Consider the following 25,971-nt stretch of genomic DNA (forward strand, 5'->3'; position numbering starts at 1 on the left):
GAGAAGGATCAGAGTTCAGGTAACTGACTTGGTCACATTTGAATGCCTGAGAACTTTTTCGAAACTAAACTATTTACTTGTTTATTTGACTTATCTGTCTCTTATCTGCATGACTTCATTTTTTTCACCTATAGTGGAAACAAAAATGTTTATTAGGTAAATGAATTACTTAATTAAAAGAGTAAAATAGGCAAAACATTTTAACTTTGTTTAAACAAAATCTGGCCTTGATATTATCTCCCTGAGTTTATACTGTACTAATTATTAAAACATGCATCTGTAAATGGTTTGTTTTTGACATATTAAGGAAAACTGCCAACCAGAAGTTGCATTTGTTTTTATGGCTCAGTGGCAACATATTAAGGAAAGATTAAGATCACAAAAATTGCCTTTTCTGTTGAGCTTTACCAATTATATGCATGTACTGTGTTCAATATGTGTCAGTTATACGCCCCCTAGTGTTTAAACTGCAGTCTAACTTGAGGTCCAATACTTATTTACACTGTAATACAGTATATTTAATTTTGTTAACAAGCAGAAAAAACCCCCATCACATTAAAACAATAATTGTAAACTTTGGTGATCTGAAATAAAAATATTTGTATATTTTTACATTTTAACTCAATGAGAGTCTAAGTGTACAGGACTTTGACAGTACAGCAGATGAGGGGGAGGCAATGCATGAGGCAAGGTCTTAAGGCTGGTGCTTATACACACAGCCTTAATTTAGAACAAATAATTCAGCAATAATTCTGAATGACTTCTAGAATTTGGACAAATGTGTTCAATCTCAGACATATAGTATAACATAATATACAACTCATATTTTATTCAAATGTCATATTTCATTGTCCACATTTAACCGTTGCTGCTCTTTCTCAAGTCACCTTCACTTTCTTGGATCATATCAATCATATCATTATGATAATACGCCACTAGGCGGGAGTGTTGCATCAGCTCAGGAAAGCTTTACTGTAGCGTGAAGGACACTGATTGAGCGCTGCAAGTACACTTCACGGAGTATTCAGAAAATGTACAGATTTATTTACTCCAAGTGTGCTTTCTAAGCCGATGCCGCCGTTACAATGCTGACAGGTAGAACAACTTAAGATATATTATGTTCTGCTGTCCTACAAATGACATGAATTAAATTCTAGTCAGTAAATTGCAGTCAAAACACAAGATAGTTTTTGGTCAATTTAATGTGACTACTTCTGATAACTTTTACATTAGGCTACTATTTTCAACAGTGTTTGGTAACGTGCATAATATTTTGAAAAATATGAAAAAAACATTATCTAATGAATCATGATTTTGCCACAAACAGATGTGGATCACAAATTTTATTTAATAAATAAATAAATAGAAAAACCTACTTTTTCAAACTCATCCCACAGGCCGTTTGTCTAATTTACACAACATTTGGTTTGAACCATCTAGAGATAGACAACCATTTTTCATTCCTCAAACAACCTTTCAGTGAACAGTTCTTAAATGAACCATGTTGAAGAAGATTTTAAAATCTAAAGAACCTTTTTCGACTATAAAGACACTTCTGCATTTGAAAGGTTCCATGGATTTTTAAAGTTCTTCATAGAACTATAGATGCCTATAAAGAACCTTTATTTTTAAGAGTGCACTCCTGACAAAAAGGAGTTATGAAACAATTTTGATTAATTTTAACATGAAATTACAGATGACTGCTATACTAATGTTGTCCACTACTAGAAGACAAAGGGTAATGGGATACGATACAAAATCCTTTTAGGCCTAATAACTTATCCAGCTCTCCTGTCAATATACATGGTCATCAGAGAAGATGGGAGGGGATGTTAATGTTTTATGCTATTTTTTTTTCAATTTATAATAAAGATTATGTGTGTGTGTGTATGTGTGTGTGTTGCTTTGTTGTTCCTTTGTTGATTTAATTTGGAATTAATTTCTGAGAAACAATTGCAAACTAATTACATTGTCATTCAGTTGTGAATATGAGAGGTGTATTAATGATAACATACTCACAGGGATGAGTATCGAATGTTTGTTTTCCTAGTTTCCAGGTTTTTTCGTTGCTTTGTTTTTTTATTTGGTGTTTTTTATTGTTGGGAGAAACAAACCTTTTCAAATGTTCGAATCAATTGAACCAGTTGCTTTGCAAAATGATTCACTAAAGTGCAAATGCAAACCCATTGCAAATGTTTTATTGAAAGTATACTACATTAAATGCAATAAAAATAATAAAATACAATTAAATATATAGTGTCTGTATAATATGTGGTTTTCAAAATATTTTATATTAATTTGCAGGGCTTGCTTTTTGTTTGTTTTATGGACAGCTTCTATACAGAGACCAGTAAGAGACTATTAACTACTTCCAAACCGGGAAGTAGTTCCAAAACGGTTATGATGTAATGAAGCCTCATTTACTAAATTCACGTGACTTTTGCAGTTTGATATGTACTCCGAATCACTGTTTCGAAACAATTGATTCACAAAAGTTTCGAACCTTCGCAAAGCAGTGCTTCAAAAGTGCCTATCACTACTGTTGTTTGGATTAGCCTACTCTTTTTGTCTTGCCTTTGATGTTATTGTGTGCTAGTGCTCGACCCTGCTTGTTTGACCACACTTTATTTGTAATAAAATTTTTGTCTTGCCTTTGATGTTATTGTGTGCTAGTGCTCGATAATGCTTGCAATGTAATTCAAAAAAATGGCAACAAAATTTTCTGAGATTCATACATAGAGGTGAAATCAAAAGAATGGATTGTGTGTAGGTAGGTATGTATGATAAATGGATTGTTATTAAAAAAATGAAAATTATCCCTTGATTTACTGACCCTCAGGACATAATTGGTGTACATGACTTTCTTCTTTCAGACAAATGCAGTCTAAGTTATATGAAAAAATGTCCTGGCTATTCCAAGCTTTATAATGGCATGAGTAGTGGTCCAGGTTTTGAAGCAAAATAAAGTGCATCCATCCACTTTTAAAAGTACTCCACACAGCTCCGCAGCATATGAGCAGCAAATGAGCTTCCACTGAGTCATAACAGAGATCGCGGATGAGAAAACAGACTGAGACCATGCTGGAAGGAGCCAATGCTCATCAGATCATGTAAATCAGTGGAAAATGAATAGAAATGATGATTCTATCTGAAGAAATATGAACATGTAAATATATCAATTTCTCTAGGTATGTGCACTTTTTTGGACTATTAGCCCTTATATTGACACTGTTCAATGCAGCTATGTGAACACAAATAAAACTGCAGCAGACCTGACTGAATATAAATGCATTTTGTTATTCTATTCAAAATATTGTAGCATGTTCAAAATGTTGTTGTATTGTAGATAACAATGTGCTTAATGTTAATGTTGCACTTTATTCATTTTGTGTTGTGTGAACTGTTATTGGATGTTGAGTTGGATGTGAAAAGAGGCTCCACCCCGTTATTTGTGTAAATTATTTTCTTCTTTCAGACAAATGCAGTCTAAGTTATATGAAAAAAAGTGCAGTTCTCTTAGAAGTCAGGGTGTGTACCGGCGTGGGTTGTGGCCGACAACAGCCCAAATAAACCACCACTTGTAAATCAAAACGCCTCGTCCTTGTCTGAGAACGCTACAATATTATACATTATTGATTGATTATTTTGCAATCCGGACACACAGATTAAGAAATTACTGTCCCTGCAACCTAGTTTTATCAAAACAGTTCAGCGGTCAAATATCGAAGCTGGAATCTTTAGCGGTCAAACACAGTTTGTCCAGATCAAGTAAGAGTGTGATGTTTCAACGTGCTGTGAATGTAAAACAACAATAATCTGAGGCCAACGGCAAACTTTGCGTGTTTAGAGGTTAAAATGTACAAAACAAGTATTTGTAAATAAAAATGTCATCTGCTGGAACGCCACTCTCTTGTGAATGCGTACATCATCTGCTGGAACGCCTAGTTATTGTGGTTTATATATTTTTGTTTGTGGATATTTTTATTTTATGGTTTTTATGGTTTTATTTAGTAGTCCTTTATTAACCTATTAGAGCAGTGTGGAGTACTTTTTATGATGGATGGATGCACTTTGTTTTGCAACAGCCATTCACTTGGAAGAGCCAGGACATTTTTTTAATATAAATCAGATTGTATTTATCTAGGATGGCTTGAGGGTGAGTAAATCATGGGGTAATTTTCAATTATTGGGTGAACTATCCTTTTAGCTGAGAGAAACATGTATGTTTTTGTATTTTTTGGTTTTTGGGTGAGTTATTCTTTTGGTTGTTTTAAATTTTTATCTAGAAAATTCATTCCCGAAACCTACCGCCAGGTGGCGCAAAGGGACGGATTGCGAACTGAATGTAATTGTAAAATGAGATAAAAGGAGAAGGTAAAACAACAATAACATTATGATATAACATTGTACCATCTTTAAAAAACCATTAAAAAAATATACAGTGAGTTAATTTCCAAATGTAGGATAGTCTTAGGCTACAGTCTACTCATCAAAAATTAAAAGAAGACCTTTACACAAAGGATCTTTATGCTTGCTATTGTTATTAAACAGTCATTAAATATAAGTCCTATATATACGGATAAAAAGCTAAATGTTTTCATTTCGGTTCATGCTTGGTTTAAAAAAAAATCCTTCAGGTTCCATTTGCAGATAGAAATGACAACGGTCAAGCATTTAGCAATAATTATGATTAATTCTGTTATTATTCTTGATTTTTTCAAACTGCTAACACTTTGCATTTTTGAATTATGGCCTTACTGTGTGACCAAAAATTTTGTATTTTCTGTTTCAGCTGTTTTGATCGCGCTGGTGCCTCGCACACATTCATTGGAAACAGTCGTTCACCGTGCCATTCAGCGCGAGCAGCGGTCCACGTTGGCATATTTTTGTTAATTATGATTTTTAATTTTTTTTCCCGTCGATACTGAAACACGCGTGAACTACAAAGCCTATTTTTCCTAATGAATAATAGTTAAGCTTGAAATAGGCAACATCACGAATATTGAAACGTTTGGATTTCTCCCGAATGAGAGCCCAACCTTACCTTATGGTTCGCTTTATATTATTATTAATTTATTTTTTTGTTTGTTTATAGCTAAGCATATATTATTATATACTGAAATTTTATTTATCCATTAGAAATATATCATGTTATCATGTTTATTCTTGTAGATAATAAGTGTTTATTCTTTAAGAAAATAAGGGAAAAAATAAGGGACGATCCAGATATTATTCATATTTGTTTTGCTTCACCTATTTATGTAAGCTACAATTATTCAAAGAAAAACAAAAAAAAAAAAAACAATGTAATTAAAGGTGCCATCGGCCTGAGTAAATTTACCATTATAGAATTGTGACTTTAAAGGTTAGTGATTTAGGAGGTGAAAATACTGTGAAATTACAAATGTTATGGGATTTTAAAGCATAACAACTGAAGGTCTATGAAACTTTAGCCAAAAAAGCATTTTTTTTAAACAATGGCACTTAAAGTTTTGAACTAAAATATTATTTCAACCATATAGGCTGTGAATAAACAAAATGAATACTTTTCAATGAAAGAACACTGAGAGTTTGCTTCTGGTGTTTGGATTTGTACTTCAATAATGAGCTCATCTTCTCATACATCTTCTTTCAGGTAGACTGAATGTTTTTCTGTCTTGCTAAATGTTGGGCTCATGATCAGTAAGTTGTATTAGCTCAAATTGATTTAGTTTAATCAAATTCTATGTAAGCAAGTAACGGCGGCTCCCTTTAAAATCACTGAAGTTGTCTATTAATGAAGCTCTTTTTTTACATCATTTGCACTTTGGTGATTATAATGAGAGAACTTGAGTTTAATCGTGAGGACGTTTTATTAATCCGTCCATTCTTTAGTATTTCAATGATTTAGCTAAATCGTGCAGGTTTAATTTATTCGTTTCTTGTTTTTAATTAGGCTTGAATAATGGGAATGAAATTATACAGTGCCTCACGTTTTACTAAAATAAAGAAAAATAATTTATAAAACACGCAACAATTTCTTACAGACAAATATATTTCCCAAGAAATTGTCTGTCAAAATAAAGGACAGGTATTGAATAACAAAAATGCATGTTTGTTTTATTAAAGGAATTTTAAAATATAAATTAAAATATAGGCCTAATATATGAGAATATTGACATTTTGCATATAAATCCATGTAGCCTAGCTCACTAAAATAGGCTACCACTTTTAATGCTCTGATGCAAAGTAAAACCACAGTTTCTTTTGAATAATATAAACACATAATTCATATTATATAAATAATACTGTACACCTATTAAAATGTGTCAAATCTAAAATATGGTGTAATACTGTGTAGCTTAGAGAAAATATAAGCACAGGCTCAGGCACAGGCTTGACATTTATCCTGTTTGAATTCGTTCTAAGAAATGCACATAACTTCACATAACTTTCATCTGTGAATATTAAATATTTTAACTATAGTGTTTTTCTTTCATTTTCCCTGAATGCAGCCGTCAAATGTAACACATCAGCGAGGCAAAACTGACGTCTATTTGCGAAAATGTGCTTTGATGCGCTTGTTTGAAAAACTTGTGATTAAAGCGCCTCTCAGCGGTCAAAAGCTGCAAATGCACTTTGCAGACGCCGCGGCTAGGCGGCGGTTACGAGCGGCGATAGAAGTAACGTTTTGGATGTCCACCTACAAACATGTATCTAGAGTACAGAGAAAATCAGATTGGAGATAAAAGAAGGCACAGCTAATTAAGTATAAACCATGGCAGCAAAAGAGTATATCCCTGAAGGGAGACTAAAGAATGTCTGTGTCCCAAATCACCCCCTACAATAAATAGGACACAATTATAGGGGACAGCCATTTGTAGTGGTGTCTGAAACCAAAGTGGATGTTATCGAGTGCAGTCATTCCATTCCATAATGCACCGCAATAACAAGTGTGCAACCAATGTACACTCAACAGCTAGAGATTACCCAAAATGCACTGTGCGCTGAATTAATTCCTATGTTTGCCAGAAGATGGAGTCTGCAAATGAATCATCCATCCATTCATCTATTTCCAAACTACTTGTGTAATATCACAGGTATACATTTCTTAACTGTCTTAACTTCTTAAAATGATGTTTTATTAACAAGGTTCGGGAGGATCACGATCAGATAATCAACCAATTTGGCACAGGTGCAACTCATTTAGCTTACCATCTTAACTATCACAATATATATATATATATATGCAGCTTATCTACCTCTGTCCTGCAACAGTTTTCCGGCATTATCCGTATAACGACGAGACCTGTACTGGGGATTTTTCGTATGCTCCGTCGCAACCTGCCGGCCCTAGGCTCACTCCTTTTCCGTCAGTCACTGCCGCCGCTCTGCTCGACCAGCCACACGCTCTCCACAACACCCGAGGCTTAACCTCACCTCCACCGGCTAGACTTTCAACTTTTTCCCCAGCATCACCGTATCATTCGGCCATGCAAATATATCATCCAATCAGAAAGTGGATAGTGTTTAAGCCTGAAGCAAACACTGATTTATTCAAACGAATCATTCTCGTGGAGGGTAAACAAAGCGGATCTGTACAATCTATTATTCACCCTGCAAATTATCCAAGTCGGCCAATAGATTGAGCAAAGCCATGAACTCGCCTCGCTTGTCACCACCATCGTCCCACAGAAGACCCGGCTCTCCTCAAGCTTTGGGTTGCAGCGGCAGGCCTCAAATGAGCCTGAACCATGCCCCAGTTCTCACCGCAGCAAAACCTCATTCGCTTCCCACTTCAGCTCAACTTTTCACCACGGCTCTTCTGGCCGCAGCGCCGCATGTAGCCAGACCTCCAGCTCTTGTAGCCATAGACATAAATACTATCCCGCTTCAGCTCAACTTTTCACCGTGGCTCTTCGGGCTTGCTGCCTCCGCTAACAGCGTAGGATGTGTTGAATGGGGAAGGCAGTTTTTCAAATTAAGTTTAAGTAAAGATGCTAAAGGTAGGTTGTTTGTTGGGGAAGGCAGTTTTTCAAATTAAGTTTAAGTAACAATCTGCGTGCATTGCGAGTGTTTTTTCAAGGAAAAAAGCTCCGCTCTCGTTCGTCTCTCTTTCCGAGAAAAAAAAAAAAAAAAAAAAAAAGGCAGCCATCTGCTTCCCGCGGTTCAGCACCTGCCGCTGCTGAGGCACGGAGGAGAATGAGCACGTGAGAATTTCAGGTGGATCTGTCTGAATGGTTTAAAGAGGGACTTTCCCTTTCGCGAAAAAAAAAAAAAAAAAAAAAAAAAAAAAAAAAAACTCATAATGAAGGAGGAAAAGAGAGAGCCTCGGGAGGATGATGTTATATCTTTAACATTTTCTGATACTGAGTTTAGTGCTCTGCTGGGTTTTTACCCAGGAAAAGCAGGAGATATTTGAGGATGGTGAAGAAGCTGAGGCTGAGCCTTCTCAATTCTCCTGCCCTGAGTATGCAGAGCTGTTGGAGTTTATGGATCGCGCCTCGATGAGCGTTATCTTTCCGATCATAGCCCTCCAGCTCAGGTGAGCCTTCCATTTCTGCCTGATCTCCATACAGAGATCGAAAGGAAATGAAAGAGGCCGTTTTCTTCTCGCATCCATCGATTTTGGCATAAGAGTTTTGCCGACATTGAGGCGATGCGCGGAAACGACTATGAGAGGATGCTCCTGTAGAAAGAGCTTTCATTCTGCAGGGGAGACATCCTCTCTTAATCTCCCTCCTTGCCATCTAAGCCCCTTCAAGGAAATACATCTCGCTTAAATGGCAAGGCATAAGCAGCAGGTCAGGCTGTGGCTTTATTACAAAAAAAAATGCTTCAAGCATATCAGACTGATCTGCTAAGAGACCTGGATAGAGGCGAAGGCCTTTTTCCTGATCAGGTAGCCAGGCTGCGCCGCACCACAGGCCTCTCTCCGGGCTACCAAGCAGGCCGCCACTGCCAAGCGCAGGAATATGGCGGCCATGGTGGTGGCGGAGAGACTTCTGTGGATGAACCTGGCAGACGTCGGGAAGAAAGATAAGGCTTTCTTCTCGATGCTCAGGTTTCGTTTTCTGAACTTTTCGGTATTTCCATTGAGACGGTGATCGAGAAGTTCGGGTAGGCGAAGGCGCACTCCGCTGCTTTCAGATCCTTCGTTCCACGAAGGTCCAGGTCTGAGCCCAAACAACATAGGGGTCCTGGCCTGTCTCGATCTGAGGATCAAAGACGGGCACAGAAGGCTAGTGTCGCGACTCGCGCACCTCCCCTACCTGCGGGCAGGGTTAAGAGGAATTGTTGGTTTACAAGGAGGTAAGCAGAACCTAAGGGATGTGATCCGGACGAGGCAGCGTTCTCGTCTGAGTCAGAGTGATACTGAGGTATCTACTCGTTCCCTTTAGGGATTTTTAACTTCTGCTTTTAACCTCCCCTTCCTAATTCCCCTGTAACCACCAGCTCTCCATCTGATCAAGGTTAGGTGGAAACCTCTAAGGCATAACAGTCTCCTATGCTGGACCTATAATGTTTTTGGCTGGTTCTATGTTCATAGCAACCACTTACTGATGGTCCGGACTAAAAGTAGGCACCCCTTGAGCGGGGCTCCAGCGCAGGAGGGTGGGAGTATAAAAATAAATTGCTGGTGGGTATGTGTCTACTAATAAACCTCTGTGAGTTTCCTTTGCAGTGCTCAGTTACAGTGTTTACTAAACACTCGTCAGCACCCAGCCATCCGGCTTCATGTTCCGGTATTAGGCAGCTGAGATCACAGGTTTCTGCGGGAGCCTCCTTGATCATCAGGCCTGGCACAGCACTGCAGGGAAATTTCATGGATGTCCAGCCAGGTCACCCTGAGGGGTCTCCTGGCTGCTTAGGTGCTGTCGCATCCAGCGGGAAGTGGTTTGGCAGTTACAGAAGTGTTCTTGTATATGCTGCCTCAGGTGATGCTCCCCTGGCTAGAGGTTTGTAAAATTTGAGCTTGCCTCTCCCGTGCGGTTCAGCGCCTCTGCGATGCTTAGGAACCTTAAGGTACACACGCTAAGCTCTGTGTACTTTCTGAAAACCGCATGGTGGTCAGTGTGCACGTGAACACTTTGCGCACTTTCTAAAAATCCACGTATTGGTAAGTGTGCACGCAAGACTCTGCGCACTTTCTGAAATCCTGTATGGTAAGGGTTACACGCTCCTGATCGTTCCCTTTCTTGAGATGATTAGACCTTGGTTCCTTGGGCTCCATTCAGCCAGTGTGTATTCGTTTATACACTTCAAGCATCACTTCCCTCAACATGAGGGGCTATTTGGGCGATTCTCGTGGTAGTTTAGCAGAGCTCCCCTTTTTCCAAGAAGGGTTGCCTATGAGCGCGCTACTCTGGATTCAGGAGTTCTCCTCTCATATGAGACTGAGTTCACTGTTTTTCCCCAGAGCACTCCAGCAATTATTTCCACAGATCGAGTTGATGACTCTCAAACATACTGTTTTGAGATGCACCATTCCATCTATGAGCTGCTCTATCAGAGTGCCACGAGAGCCCTTCCTTAGAACAGTATTTGAAAATCCATGCTATGGTAAGTGTGCACGTGAAGTCTTTGCACACTTTCTGAAATCCCCACTGTGGTAAGTTCGCACGCTAGTACTCTGCGTTCTTTCTAAAATCCTATATGGTGAGGGCTTCGCGCGGTTGCTTCGTGCCCTTTCTTGAGTTGGTAAAAGCCCCGTTCAACTTGGCCACCACTCCACCCATGTATCCTCGGATACCCATCTAAACAGGGTGTTGCTACTGGAGATCTGTTGAGACAGCTCCTTCAGCAAGCTTTTGCGGAAGCAAGCTGTAGCCCCTGTGTGACAGGCAAGACTTAGTATAAAATGCTAGGTTCCTAGCCGTATCCCTTTAAAGGAATCTTTCCTGATTCCAAGCCTTTAGCTCTACCACCGGGCCGAGGCCCTAACAATTAAGTTGGGTATGTAGCTTAGGCCTTTGGCCGTAAGGGGTATTGTCACAGACAGCCGTCTAAACGTCCCGGGGGCAACTCCCATTGAAATGGTAGAGTTGGTACTTAGTGTTCGCCATGATTCTGGCCTGCACTCCCCTCAGCACGGCGGCGTGGGTATACTGTTCCCCATAGCGACCCCTAGAGGACGCAGTTCAAAGTTCCCTTGAAAGGGAACGTCTCAGGTTACGAATGTAACCATGGTTCCCTGAGTAGGGAACGAGGACACTGCGTCCTCTAGCTCCCTGCCATGCTTCGGACGCAAGCTTCAGACGAAGAAGTGGGGAATGACGTGTTTTCCAGGTGCTTGTTTTATAGTCGCACCGGTAGTGACGTCAGAGGCTGTCGCCGGCCAACTCGTTGGTGTTTTTTCATTGTATGCTTCAGACACGGGTCACGACGAGGGTGTTCCCCATAGCGACCCCTAGAGGACGCAGTGTCTTGTTCCCTACTCAGGGAACCATGGTTACATGGTTAGAGGTTTTTCCCCAATATGGTATTGGTAGTTACTAAAAGTAGTTTACTAAAGTATGTCAATATTTCTTGTACTAATTATGTTGTCATAGCTCTAAACAATTTCTCTTTTCACCTTCGTTCCCTAAATCAGACCAGACCCCCCTGTACTGCAGGATAAAAGCTGAATGTGGCAGCGCTGGACAGGTGTTTAATGGTTTTGTTCTGAGCAGGGAGGCCCTGACTGTGCTGCTGGATCTACTGGGAAGTGAACGGCAACATGGATGGTGTGCCACGATCCAGACCCTGGTGTTTCTCTTCTGTCTGCCAGCGGTACATCATACAGATGGTCTCCAGAGTGTTTGGCAGATGCCTCGTTCCACTGTCACTGCTCTGTCCTCTGAGTCTCTGAGGAGGTGCTGGCCATTCACCAAGAGATTGACCTCCTGAAGACCCCAGAACACACGGAGGCAGGGCTGGGCTCAAACTGATGATGTTTTCTGATGTTAAACCTAAGCTAGGTTGTAAATGGTTTGCAAAAAAGTACTTTCTATTATGTATAGAACAATTTGTTTTAATGTGTAAAAAAGTATTTACAGGACAAACACATAAAGAAGAAACATATAAAAGAATGTTTTGTGAAAAAAAATTACAATGTACATAAGCACTTTTCTTTTATTTACACTTGAATATGCAAAACAAAAAATACAAAATGTACAGAAAGTACTCAGGCTTATTTACGAATAAATTACACACAAAAAATGAATAATGTATACAATTTATGCAATTGCGTCTCAAAAATAAACTACACAAATTAGGTTGTTTCATTGACTATGACATTAAAAAAATGTATTGGAAAAACTGTAATGTACTAATTTTTTCCCCACTGTTTTCTCTTGGCTAATGAAGAATGGATTTGTTTTGAGTTGATGTCCTCCCTGTCCCACTCACTCCCTCACCTGCCTCAGGACACTTCACAAATAAACCATGCCTGTTAACAAACAACAAAAACACAAACAACAACTGATTCATTAGAGAAACGCAGTGATTCCTCTCACTTTACACCCACTAAAGTACATATGTCGAAAAAGCTAAAACCTCAAGAAGAGGACATCACCAACGCTACTCTGCTGCAAGCCATTACTTCCCTAACTGCTCGCTTCGATTCACAAGATCAAAAGTTAGAAGAATTGGCGAATCAAATGCGAAACAACTGCATCATGATTGCAGAGATTTCCAAAGCCGTTGAATTTAACTCGGCTGAAATTAAAGACTGCAAAAGAAAAGTACAAAGAGTTGAGCAAATCGGTCATGGGTTTAACCACTGCACACAATGACTTTGGAAAGCATGAAGGAGAAGTCTGAAGAGGATCCCCGCAGGGAAGTGATTGACCTGATTGCCGAAATTGCTCCGCACTTGATACAGAAGTTAGTCGATATTATTGCACGTGACACAGTGCACACAGATCGGTAAGAAAGAATCAGGAAGACCAAGACAGATGATTGTCCAATTCGCAATGGCGGAAAATACAGGGACGAAATTTGGAAATCAACGAAAAAAAAACTCATCTGTTTGCCTTAACCTGGGAGTCAGATTTTTGGAAGACTTTACGAAGGAAGACCGTAATGCTTGTTTGCCGTTCTGTGGCCGCTATTTTTTATTTTTATTTGTTCTTCGTATGTTTCCAGTTAAGCTACCGTTTTATTCCATTTTATTCCATTTTATTTCTCTTCAAAAACAATTGGATAACTTATACATCAAGCAAGCTAAAGGTGCATACATTCGCTTAAAAGGCCAAAATGGATAGACGAGGGAGAGAAAAGCACGTCCTATTTTTGTAGATTAGAAAAAAGACGACAGTCTAAAAACAGTATTATTTCCCTAATGGTGAATAATACTGAAATTATGATCCTACAATAATAAGTGAAGTTCATAATTTCTACAGTGATTTGTATTCATCTAATTTTTCTCCAAAACAGTGTGATGACATCTTTGAAAAAATGTGTAATTTTATTCCTAGGATTGACAATGAATTAAGTGATCTTTGTGATGCACAATTAGGTATGGAGGAAACTCGATCTAGCAGTTCAGAAACTTAAGTCAAACAAAATCCCCTGGTCCGACGGCCTTACAGGAAATTTTTGTACATTTTTTTGGAATGATTTGAAAATGTTATTATTTAATGCTCTTACTGAATCTATTGAAGATGGATTTTTTGTGCCCCACAATGAGTCAAGGCTTGATCATTTTAATTCCCAAACCAGATAAAGATCATAGATATTTAGATAATCTCCGCCCAATCACCCTTGCTTAACAATGATTATCAAATTTTTACACACCTTCTTGTCAATAGACTGAAAGAGGGCCTTAATGGGGGTAATTAATGAGGTTTAATCGGGATTCCTTAAAGGTAGATCTATTCACAATAATGTAAGACTAGTAATTTATATGGTTGAATACAAATCATTTGATAAAGGATGATGGATATTATTCTTTTCTTAGACTTCAAGAAAGCCTTCGACACATTAGAACATAGGTTTTTATTTAAAGCTTTAGAGCTCTTTGGTTTTGGTGAGCACTTTCTCAATATTATAAAAATTATTTATAAAGATATGAACAGCTCCATTTCTCTTCCTTACGGTACTTCACAAAGATTTCATATTAGTCGTGGAATAAGACAGGGCTGCCCTCTATCCCCTCTTTTATTTATTTTGGCTGCAGATATGTTGTCTACTTTTTAGTTATTCATGATCGAAACGGTACAGAAATTAAATGTATTTGATAAAAAGTATGGCAATCAGTCAATTGGCAGATGATACTACGCTATTCTTAAAAAAAACAAGGATCAAATTAATCTGGGTATTTCATTAGTTAATACCTTTGCTAAGGCATCAGGACTCCAGCTAAATTTAAGCAAATGTGAACTCTTTGCCCTTCATCAGAGTGATATCACTTGTCTGAATAATATTCCGGTAAAAAATAAGGTAAAATATTTAGGCATTACAATTACCAAAGATCAGAAAATTTGTACGAAAGATAATTTTGAAAATAATCTACAAAAAAGCAAACCGAATCTTAAATTGCTGGTTACAAAGAGACCTTTCAATTTTTGGTCGATGTAAAAATGTTTGCTTTTATAGCTCTTCACCATTATAGAACTATTTACCAGCTCCGGGTAGTGACCCACCAAAGGACTGTCCGATTAGAGACGAAACGAAGATGCACTTTTGTTTTTTATAAGACTAACCCATTTATTGTCACCACTCAACAGACTGTTTGGTCGTGGCTGTGGTTTTTCTACAAATGAAAAATTTGACATAAACATGAAATATACATAATATACATGATAATAGTAAAAAAATATTATAACAAAACTGGCTATAACAGCACAATAGATTAAGCTTAGTAATTAAACATGAACATTATTAGCAAAAGACATGTAGAATACAAGGCAGGCTGTAATTCGTATTTTTTATAAGCAGTGCACAACTGTAACTTGGCACCTTATTAGAGCCATGCCGCTTGTGAAGCGCCACTCTGTATGAGCTACGAGAGTGCATGCGCTTAGAAAGTTATGTTTATAACAGTATACCCGTTAGATATAAAAAAAAATTGCAGCGAACCCTGTTTTCAAACAGGAACCTTAAACTCATACTAATAACAACAAATGTTACTCTAGCACTCACCAGATATGTATATAAGCATATAAACAGGGTTACAATGTTTACAATTTTACACGCTAATTATGAATGCACACATACAAATATAGATATCGTTACCTCACGGACGTAATAACTTGTATACAAAGGTGAATAAGTCTCTCATCGACTATATAATTAGTGATTCAAACTTACTTTTGCATTCACGCAAAACAATTTGTCCAAAAGGCGATCTTTAAAACAGTCCAAAAAAACAATGATGTTGCAGAAACTTAAGTGTCCGACCCCGTATCCCACTGCACTGAACTTCAGTCTCTGTCAGGGTGGGGGGGGTCACGTGGGTCAAGGTTTCTGGACGCTGATTGGTTCAGGTGAAGTGGTCTGTGTATGTATGTGTCTGAACATGTAGAAGGAGAGATTGATTTAAGATAGAGGTTAGAATAATAGAAACCCATAGCCTTTTTTAGCCAAGCTTAGCTGTTGAGCAGTGAAAAAGCACCTTTTATGTGATACCTTTTAGTCGGCTGAGCAATTGGTGAGATCACAAATGAGACTGCTGCTTCTCTGAGAACTTGTAGCTCCTGCCTGATTGTTCTGAGTGGGAGATCTTCAGGGCTGACCTCTGAGGGCCCAAACTGCTGAGCTGCCACTATTGAGGAGGATAGTTCTCTCTGATCCATCATCCTGGATTGCGTATGCATTTACCCTTCTCTTGCCATTTCTGAGAATCACTTTGCTAATTTTAAGTAGAACCTTCCTGCTGGGCGGCGGCGGTTTATGAATCAGGAGAATCTCATTCATGGTATTGAATAGAACAGCTGTTTTGGGTATCAGCAGTTTCATCTTTGAACAAGCTTTGGATCTCTCTGGGTTCCCAGCAACCGAGTCATGCAGAGCCATAAGGTTGTCGACTGCTGCCACTGTCTGCAGCGCATCTTCAGGTTACATTCTGCAGACTTTTGAGTTACTGCCAAACGCCAGCATCTATGGTGTGTCTTTGACCCAGCTTCGTTTTTTGGTCCTTAGTAAGCTGTTTGAAGTTGCTTGCTGTAGCCGTATCAGGCCCCTAAACCAGGGACAAATTAAAGATTCGATTTCGTGGAAGCGTCGCGTGGTTCAAAAAACAAGAGCAAAGCCGAATTCCTCGGGAAAGGCAAACAGGATTGTTGTAAATCAACTCCTAGCACCACAGTATCTGAAGCTAGATAAACCAACCCCGCTCTTTCACAGAACAGCTTTCAACATTAACACCATTAGAACAATTATTGACACATTTTAATTTGGAAGAAGAGGATTGTCCAAAATTTTGGGGCAAGTAAATCAAAGAGATGCACAAGCCATTACCATCACATGCTGAAAAACCATGATAGTAATCATGATCACAAGAGCTCTTGGATTGCACTTTCCACCCCCACCCCCCCCCACCTCAAACTCGAAGGAAACCAGGACTGACATTTTCCCCCTAAGGAGACCTGTTTAACTCCCCTCTGTGGTCTTCACAGGACATATCCCTTACTCCACAGAATGGCGCAGAGAATGCCTTCCAATGCATATATGACAACCAAAAATGAACTCAAAAAAAGACTTTCTAAAATGGATATCAAGTCCATTGCTTAACTCCCCCATATCCCATACATGTAACCCACACCATTTGATTCTAATGTTTTCCTAATCCACTTAATTTGTTGTTATGTCCTTGTTTAAAAAATAAATCTTTGAAAGCTTAAGGGATCATATTTCATGTTTAGGTATGTGTGGTGTGTTCGAATCTTCTTGCTTTGAAACGTTTCTGACCCATCAGTTATTTGTCCCCAAAATGTATCATATTCTTTTGTTTTATAGGGATCATGGTCCCAAATTATACCCTGCAAAGAGCGGGGGAAAGTTCAGACCACGTGCTTGATAAGATTAACAATCAATGGATTTATGAATGGGTAAGGACAAACATCGCAAAACACCGAGAAAAAGAAACAATATCTAATTGGTCAAGACACAACATTTTGAGGTGTGGCCAAAAGGCCATTTTTAAATACTTCAGGGGACACCATCCCCCCCCAAATTTTTTTGCTTTTTTTAGCCTCTGCTTTTTAGTAAGCTTTTAGCTTTTAGCTTGGCATTTAGCTTTTGCATATCAGTCATGCCAGCTTTTTAGCCTTTGCTTTTTAGTCATGCTTTGTCATCACGTTTAGCATTCTTCGAGCGCAGTCCCAGTGTGCTTTCGGCCTGGCACACCTGCTGCCTACTTAGCCACGATGAGAAGAAGAAACACCACCTAGTCCCCTCAAATCAAAACTTTACTTCTATTCTTTTTTACTTTAGTTTTCCTTTCTTTTCCCATTTTTGAGAAGGTTCGTGTTCTGAGTTAAGTTTTTTTTGTACAACCGTGTCCCCCCCACTCCGAGTCTGACTCCCGCGTGGAGCCGTTGCCCGTACCCTGAAACTTCAACCAGCCCCCCCACAACTCCACATCTTCAGCCTACACCCAACCAACGGGGCTTTGTTCTCCCAAAGACGTCACTTCAACGACCCTTACTGAAACTTCCCAGCCAATCAGCACCCCCCTTGGGGAAACCCCCTTTTTCAGCCGACACACAAAGGGGAACCCGTTACACCGGCAATCACAAGTAACGTACCTCCACGACTCTCCGATCTGTACTGGGTTTGTTATTCTAATAAATAAGTTTTTTAACCTTAATTGATTGACACTCAATGCGAGGGTAAAATTAAGTGGACCCTGATGTTTTTTTGTTTTTCATGTCTATGCAATTATCACGTATTGTCCCCTGTAAACTTGGGATTTCACAATTTTCATCCACTTAAACTCCAATTTCTTTCCTAACTTTTATCAATCTTTCTGCAACTTGTGTGAATGGTGTGAGTGCGTGTGCTTATGTGTTAGATTAGTTTATATGTCTTAGATTTATCTAATAAAGGCCCCTTCATTCATTATTTGAAAAGAGAAGTTATCTTGTGTGTTTTGTTGCTTACAAGTTTAATGTCATTAAAACATGCCCTCATCTTTGTTACTGTGCTAATTAATAGTGTTTTCACTATACTTTGGATATTAATATCCAGTTGGCAGATTGATGTTAAACGGCTCGTTCAGTGGAAATCCGCTGGGGCCGTTTCAAGTGATCAGCCGTGAAAACAGTGATTTTCTGTTCAAATTCCAAAAAAAAAAACTTTCTTAAATGACTGATTCACCCTTTTGAGCCCCCTAAATTGACCCCTGTGGTTTCCCTTACAATTATTATGGTGGGAGAATGCAGGCTATTTTTAATCTAAATTGTGAGCATAAACCAAGTTATTTAACCTTTTCTGTTGCTGCGGATGAAAAAGATGAGAAGCTGAGTCCCGAGACGTGTACGTGGTGTGGTGAACTGTGACGTAAGCAGCGCGCGACCCGCTTGAATAGAATGAAACGCAGAAGGAGGCTAAATAACTTTAAGTCCCGCCCCCTCTTCATTGTTAACGGCAGTAAAGTGAACTTAAAAGTTAATTCCCATCTGAGATCGTACAATAGGTAGGAAATTGAGCGTGTTCCTCATTTTTGTAATGCCTTGTTTATAGCTAAAATTGATTTCACTGCGTGTTCCCAGTGCCTCTCCAAAGCTATACTCCTCGTCGGGGAAATCTCAGTTCACTGTTGTTTTCGCTGAACGGAGCTAAACTGTAGTTAATTCAAAGGGAAATAAATCGGTGAATAAAAGAATAGTGTTGGAGGGGTTTCCTCAATATCCTATTTTATCCAAGCCTCCGTATTCACCCCATAGCTTGATTGCCAGTGTGCGTGTTTCCCCACTGACGCCGAATCAAAAGCTATTCCGACTCCCTGGGGTTAATATTAGATGAATAATTGTTTTCCCCCCCCCTGTTTCACAAGTGGAATGCAAATCTCCGCTTAACACCGCATGGTGTCCCCGAGTGTAATGGGATGAAAATCTTAAAAAAGTGTTTTTAAAAAGCTTGATCAATGTAAATTTTAAAGTTTGTACAAAACAACGAAGGAAGAAAAAACCTGTTGTTGTGTTACGTGGTCCAGAGAACCCTGGCACGAAGATTTCAGATCCGCCGAGATCGACCTCACTTTTCCCTTAACTACAGGCACGAAGCTCCTGGCTATTTGAATTAAGAACAGTAAGTTAAGTTTAACTCTAAATACGAACTGAAGAGTCTGAGTTTAAGTGCCACAATCGGCAAAACCAAACTAAACGCGGTGTTGTTATCCTTGTACAGTGTTGAAATGCGCCGACACATTTCATGTAAACCATGCTTTAACTTGTAACGTTGTAATGCAATGATTCATGTGTTGCGGTCCACTAGAGTTTTGTTTTGGTTTTGCCACAAGTTACGACCGTGACATGGAGCAACTTTGGGGAAACTGCGCACGTTTTTGGCAGTGCATCGACGCTTAGTGGTTGTACAAACCAAACTCCACGGTGTTGCTAAAGCTAACGAAACAGTTGTAATTTACATTTGAAGTCTAGCCTTGCATCAAAGCCACGAGCCTCCAAAGGTTAGCCGTTAGCATTAAAGCCCCCAGTGGTTGAATAGTGTCCCCCCCCACGGTTTTGGGCAAACACTAAAAAGTGATTTTTAACCCTTTAAACATCCCAACTAATACACCCTTGTTTTTGGTCTTTTCTCTCTCTTATTTCTCTCTTTTTTTCTCACCGATACCATTATTGGCATTTTACTAGAAAGGGAAATACCTTACCAATTATCCAATTGTGTTCCCGAATTCAAAATTAATTTGGAACATTAAATTTATTTTGGAATCATTCAGATTTCCCTCTCAGATCATTTCATATGATCATTTACTTTCTGGTATTCTGAACGTGAAAGTGAAAGTGAAAGTCGTGACAAATATTTGTTTCAAGTATGGGACCCATACTCGAAATTGGTGCTCTGCATTTAACCCATTCCAAGTGCACCACACAACAGCAGTGAGAAGTTGGAACACCACCGTGAACACAAACCCCGGAGCAGTGGCAAGCTATATCCCAGCGCCCCCGGGGAGCAACTTGGGGGTTCAGTGCCTTATGCTCCCAAGGGCGCTTCAGCCATTTGGTAATGAGGGTGGGAAAAGGAAGCGCTTGCGCTGTCATTCACTCCCTCCCACCTAAAAGAAAACCAAAAACTCCTGTCAGCACCCGAGACTTCGAACCTGCACCCCCCTTCTGGTTACAAGTTCCCCAAATCTCTAACCATTAGGCCACAGCTGCCCCCCCGGAGGCCCTAATTATTTTTAGGTACGAATAAGCCTTGAACTTTGAAAGTTTTTAAACTTATTCTACCTGATATTTATTTATTACCCATACCTGAATATATCTACCTATTCAGACTTGTACTATTTTTATTGATTTTACCCTTCTTGCTTTCCTGTTTTGGTTATACACTTAAAACCACTAATTGTTTTTTTTAGAGATATTTCCTCCCCTCCGTTTATATTGTTATTTATTTTCATTTCTTGCCCTTTATTTTTTGCCCATTTATACCTTTTTAAGTTTCACTTTTCTTACAGTAGGGGGACATCCAAACATCCCCCCCCCCAAAACAAAAAAAAAAAAACCTCGGTTTCTACCGGGCCGCTCGTACCGCCGCCGCGGGCTCCGTCTGCAAAGTGGCATTTTGCAGCTTTTGACCAGCTGAAGGTGGCGCTTTAAATCACAGGTTTCCAAAACAAGCGCATCAAAGCACATTTTTTCGCAAAATAGAACGTCAGCTTTGCCTCACCGAAGTGTTATAATATTATGATTGCAGTCCGGGGAAAAATGAAAGAAAAAATATTTAATATTCACAGATGAAAGTTTTTAGTCCCCCTTATGAAGATATGTGCGTTTTTCGTAGAACGAATATTCAAGCAGGCAAAAATTAAATGTCCAAAGCCTATGAGCCTGTGCTTAATTATTTTTTTTTCTCCCCTACACCAGTATTTAGATTAGACACATTTAAATAGTGTGGGGTGCAAAATATTATTTTATATAAATAGGGAATTATGTGTTATATTATTAAAAAGAAAATGTGGTTTTTTTACTTTGCATCGGGGAGCATTAAAGTTGATAGCCTATTGGAGCTAGGCTTGGCGGGTTTATTAATTTTTATTATTATTAATATTTTTCTTTATTTTAGTCAAAACGTTAAGTCCACTGTATAATTTCGCTCCAAGTATTTAGCCTAATTTAAAACAAGAAACGAAATAAAAGTAAACTGCCGATTTAAACTAAAATCATGCAACTCTAAAAGAATGGATGGATTTAATAAAACGTCCCACACTTATCCAACAAAGTGCAACACGATGTAAAAAAAAAAACAAAAAAAGAGCTGCACTAATTGACAACTTCATGGATTTTAAATGAGCGTCTTCTTTGCTGTTGCAGTATAATTTAAGTAAAGTAAAAAAAATCATTAAATAAATAAATAAATATTGCAGCTGATTTAAATGCAGGTTTGTATCACTATTCCGTTTTAAAAATATCAGTGCAAGATTTTGCTCGCATGATGATGACGTGCACGCAGCATTTATTCTTCATTTGTCTACATATTGTATTCTTCATTACAAATTTGTTTGGAATCTTTTGGATAAGTGCATGTAAAAAATTACTTTACTTTGTACTGCTCAGGCAAAATGTGAATGTATTATTTAGTATTTAAGGGTTTGTGCAAAAACAAGTATAAATGCATGCCAGGGACGGTGCCCTCTCGATCACGTACTTTTTTCCTAATAATGGAAATAACTGGAAATTGTGGCGTCGTCACATACATGAGAAATATTATCTACAGAACAGCTTGAAATGTCTTTTAAAACGACTCAAGTTCCAAAAACGGAAAGCATTATGTAATCTGTGAAGGTTGTATTTCTGTTTAAAGGCGCCGTCCCATGTGGAGAGAGTCCAAGCACTGTGACTGTCATCTTGCAGACGTACAAGGAAAACACATTTGTTTATTACTAAACATAAGGAAATGTTCCTTTTTCAGATATATTAGGCTACTTTGCGGTGCTTTGGACGAATTTAATGCATGTTCTTGAGAGTGGGATGGAATATATTAAGCTGATTATAGTGTAAATTGAATATAAACTTGCGATTAGTTTGGAATAAAGACAAATGAACGACTAGTAACTAGAAAAATCTTGCGTGGGACGCAGATCTATTAAAATACCATCTAGACATCTCTGTTAAAGTTTTTAAAGCATTTTTATCAGCGTTTGCATAAGTACTTCTTTCAGAGCAGGTCTGTAATGGAGGAATGGCCTTAACACTGATTTTCCTCTGAACACAAAAACGAAAAATTGACATAACATTAAAATATTTTATGTTTTGAGACTGGGGAAATTGGGCTAAGCCTCCCCGCGCGGTTGAGACCACGCTGCCAAGCGAGTATGAGTGGAGCGTGTTATTCTGACTGAAGAGGAGCGGATTTTTTAAAAGTCAGGAGCGTCGTGGTTGCACTCGCTCCAAGCACCGCTCCATCACGGAATACCAATTTCATGCCAACAGCCCGTAACATTAACTGCATATTTAGCAAAGACTGACAGTGATAAAAACTATTTAGCTAATATCTTGATATAATCTCTCCGATCAGGACTACTATAAATGCGGCATAGCCGAGCGGGATGTTAAAGGCTAGTTCTCAAGGAGTTGTCTTTTTTTATGATTATTTGCGGGTTAATTTTTAAAAGCAGATTTAAAAACAGATACGCACATTCACACGTAATAGCTCTCGCCAATATGCACTTCAAACAAATGTAAACTACAGAGGCTATTCCTCTGTATCTGATTTGACATGAGCAGAAATCTGTAACCAAATTGCATCGATCTGTAGATACAAATAACACTGACGAAAAGTAAATGTTATTTTCATCAACAAACAAAATTTGCCCCAGCAGAAAAGCGCAATTATACCTTTTAATGCTGACAATTTTAGTTGCGTTGGTAGGACAAAAAGTTTGAACAACAATAGCCTAATCCCCTTTGAAACTCTCCTTTAATTTTATTTATTTATTTATTTTTATTTTATTTTATAAGCTATTATGAAACCTAACATTTCAACTTAGCCACGGAGTGAAGGCGGAGCAGTGTGTCTGGTATCAATGAAGCAGAGCTTAGTGCTTATTAATGCTCGGAGCGCGGAGGGAAACTGTTGCTTGCCCACTCACATACCTCTGCTGCAGAGTGAGAGATGTTTCGCCCTATATGAACAAGGCCGTCCGGGGTAGACACGGTTAGTGACAGGTCTGATATTTACAAACATAATGATATAAGAAATAAAAATAAACATAACCTAAACCGCGGCATACACGAGATGAAAATATAGACTAGCAAACTGATTAGGCCTACCACTTGGTCTGTCTCCGTCCATGACACGGACTCACTGCGGAGTGGCAGTTTTAATCGGAACCGATCTTAACGCCGAGTGGATGCAATGATGGGCTAGTATTAAAAATTATATTTTTTTTATATTAAAACTTGTTTTGAACAATTTCTTGTCAGTTGAATATTGTTTAAGTAGGGCAGGCAAAAAAAAAAAAAATCGATTTAAATGTAAATCGGATTTTTGTGGAAAAAAAAAATCGGCCCCGGGCCCTTCATGCAACAGTTTTTTTTTTTTTTTTACGTTAAGGCAACTTCCTTGAAATTAATTATAATAACTATAAACTTTATGGCGCGATACAAGTAGTCAACATTTGACGTGATAAACCTTTCTTTAAAGCTGTCCTAAAACCTGTTCTGCAAGTGTGAAACCTCATAGACGGTCATATGAAAGAAAGAGCACGAAATTTCACACCTTTATCTCGACCCACAAGCTATACAGAAAACTACCCCCTAGTTTTGGCCCTCCAGCTGGACTGAACTCGGTCTGCCCTTTTTTTTTTTGGGGTGTGAGAACGGTGGTTCTCATGTTACTGGGTTGAAAACATGCCTGCACTCACAGCAGCCCTTCTCTTTTTATTTATTATTTTCCCGCAGCCCATATTATATTTTCACTAGACCAAAATAATAACAAATTATCATTGAAAGTAATCATTTTTTTTTGCCAAAAATCATGTTATTTGTGAACGTAGGCGTTTGCGAAGGCGTTGAAGACCGGGCGGAATCTCCTACGGTAAAGCTGCTCAGACTTCCAGCGCGGGACTCGCGCAAATGACCCAAACATTAGGCAAGGCAGGAAAACATTCAGTCTGCCTGAAGGAAGACGTATTTCATTGTAAGTTTAATGTGTTAACTAGAGAGTAAAAAAAAAAAAAAAAATACAATAGTGTGGCACCTTAAATTGGACTCATTATATGAAGTACAATCCAAACACAGACGCAACCTACACTCTCAGTGTTCTTTCACTGGAAAAGTAGCATTTATTTATTTATTCACAGGCTATATGGTGGAAAATAGTAATATTTAGTTGAACTTTAAGTGCATTGTTTAAAAAAATGCACAAATGTTTCATAGACCTTCAGTTGTCCGCTTTAAAATCCCATGCCATTGTAATTTACTGATGTAAACCTCCCTAAATTACTACCCTCCATTCTTAAATGGGAAAACTTTTTCAGACGATGGCATGTTTATGACATTCTTTATTTTATTTTTAGAATAGGCTAATTGTAACATAAATGGATGAATCAAACAATATACTTTTGAACTGCAGGCGACATAGGCCTATATTATTGTACATTAAAAATATTTGGATCCCTTGTTTTATTAAAAGAATAAATACTTATTTTCTTCAAGGGAAATAAACATTATAAATAAATAATTAAAGAAAGAACCTATATAAGCCCTTCTTTGTAGGTTGTAGAGCCTATGCGGAGCGATTATAGATTTAAAAAAAGGAAAAACAGTGGGGGTGTTGGTTTCAGAAAACGAATACAGCTCGTAAAAAAAATGCTTGATGAAAAAAGGCATGCTAACTTATTAAGTTCATAGAAATAATTTAATTAAAAAAATTTTTTTTTTCGGAGCAACTGAATTTTCAAATTATAAAAAGTGATCTTTAAAATCTCCAAGGAGTTTATAAGTTGAACGGTTAAAATGTCACAGTGCATGCTAGCCGAAATAAATTGTATCGGTATAGTATCCGAAGACTTGAGTGATGTTAGCTAAACTAAAATATAATTTTGATTTTTTTTTTTTTAAATGACAATTCCTGTTAAAATGTGACAGGAAACCTTTATATTCAAACTTTTGAAATCGTCACAGCTGAGCAACGCAGGAGGAGCAGATCTGAAGTTATATTTTTTGGTTCACGAATTGATGTGATGCAACAAAGTCTTTTTAGATGCAATGGAAAAATAAAGCTGGATAAAAAAATACACGAAAACACGCTAAAAATAAATTTACATTTATGAGGTTGATTTTATTACATCAGAAATAATACGGCAGCCTAATAATGCTATAGGCAATGTAACCAACGGAATTTTTAGTTCCTTCACTTTACAACAAATCCTTTAAAGTTAAAAAAAATATCAGAACAGAAAAGAATTACAAATATATAATTCTAATGGATAAATATAATGCAGCAGGCGCATATAAAATATCGGCTTATAAACAACAACCAAAAATATAATAATTAAAAAATAATATAAAGGCGATTAAAATTATGTTGGGCTTATCTCTCTCATTCGGGGCAAATCCAAACATGTTGCCCATTTGAAGCTAAACTCTTATTCATTAGGAAACGAGGCTTTTGGTTTCACACGGTTTCAGTAATCGACGAAAAAAAAAAAAAAAACCTTAATAGCAAAAATTATGCCAAAGTGGCCCGTGCTCGCGCGCATGGCCGGGGGAACGACTGCTGTTCCAAGAATCTGTTGCGCGTGAGGCACCAGCGCGATCAAGCACAATCACAATATTGGTCACACAGTAAAGGCATAATCAAAAATGCAAAGTGTTAGCAGTT

The sequence above is a fragment of the Cyprinus carpio genome, chromosome B10 (genome assembly GCF_018340385.1).
Source record: "Cyprinus carpio isolate SPL01 chromosome B10, ASM1834038v1, whole genome shotgun sequence".
Taxonomy (NCBI): Eukaryota; Metazoa; Chordata; class Actinopteri; order Cypriniformes; family Cyprinidae; genus Cyprinus; species Cyprinus carpio.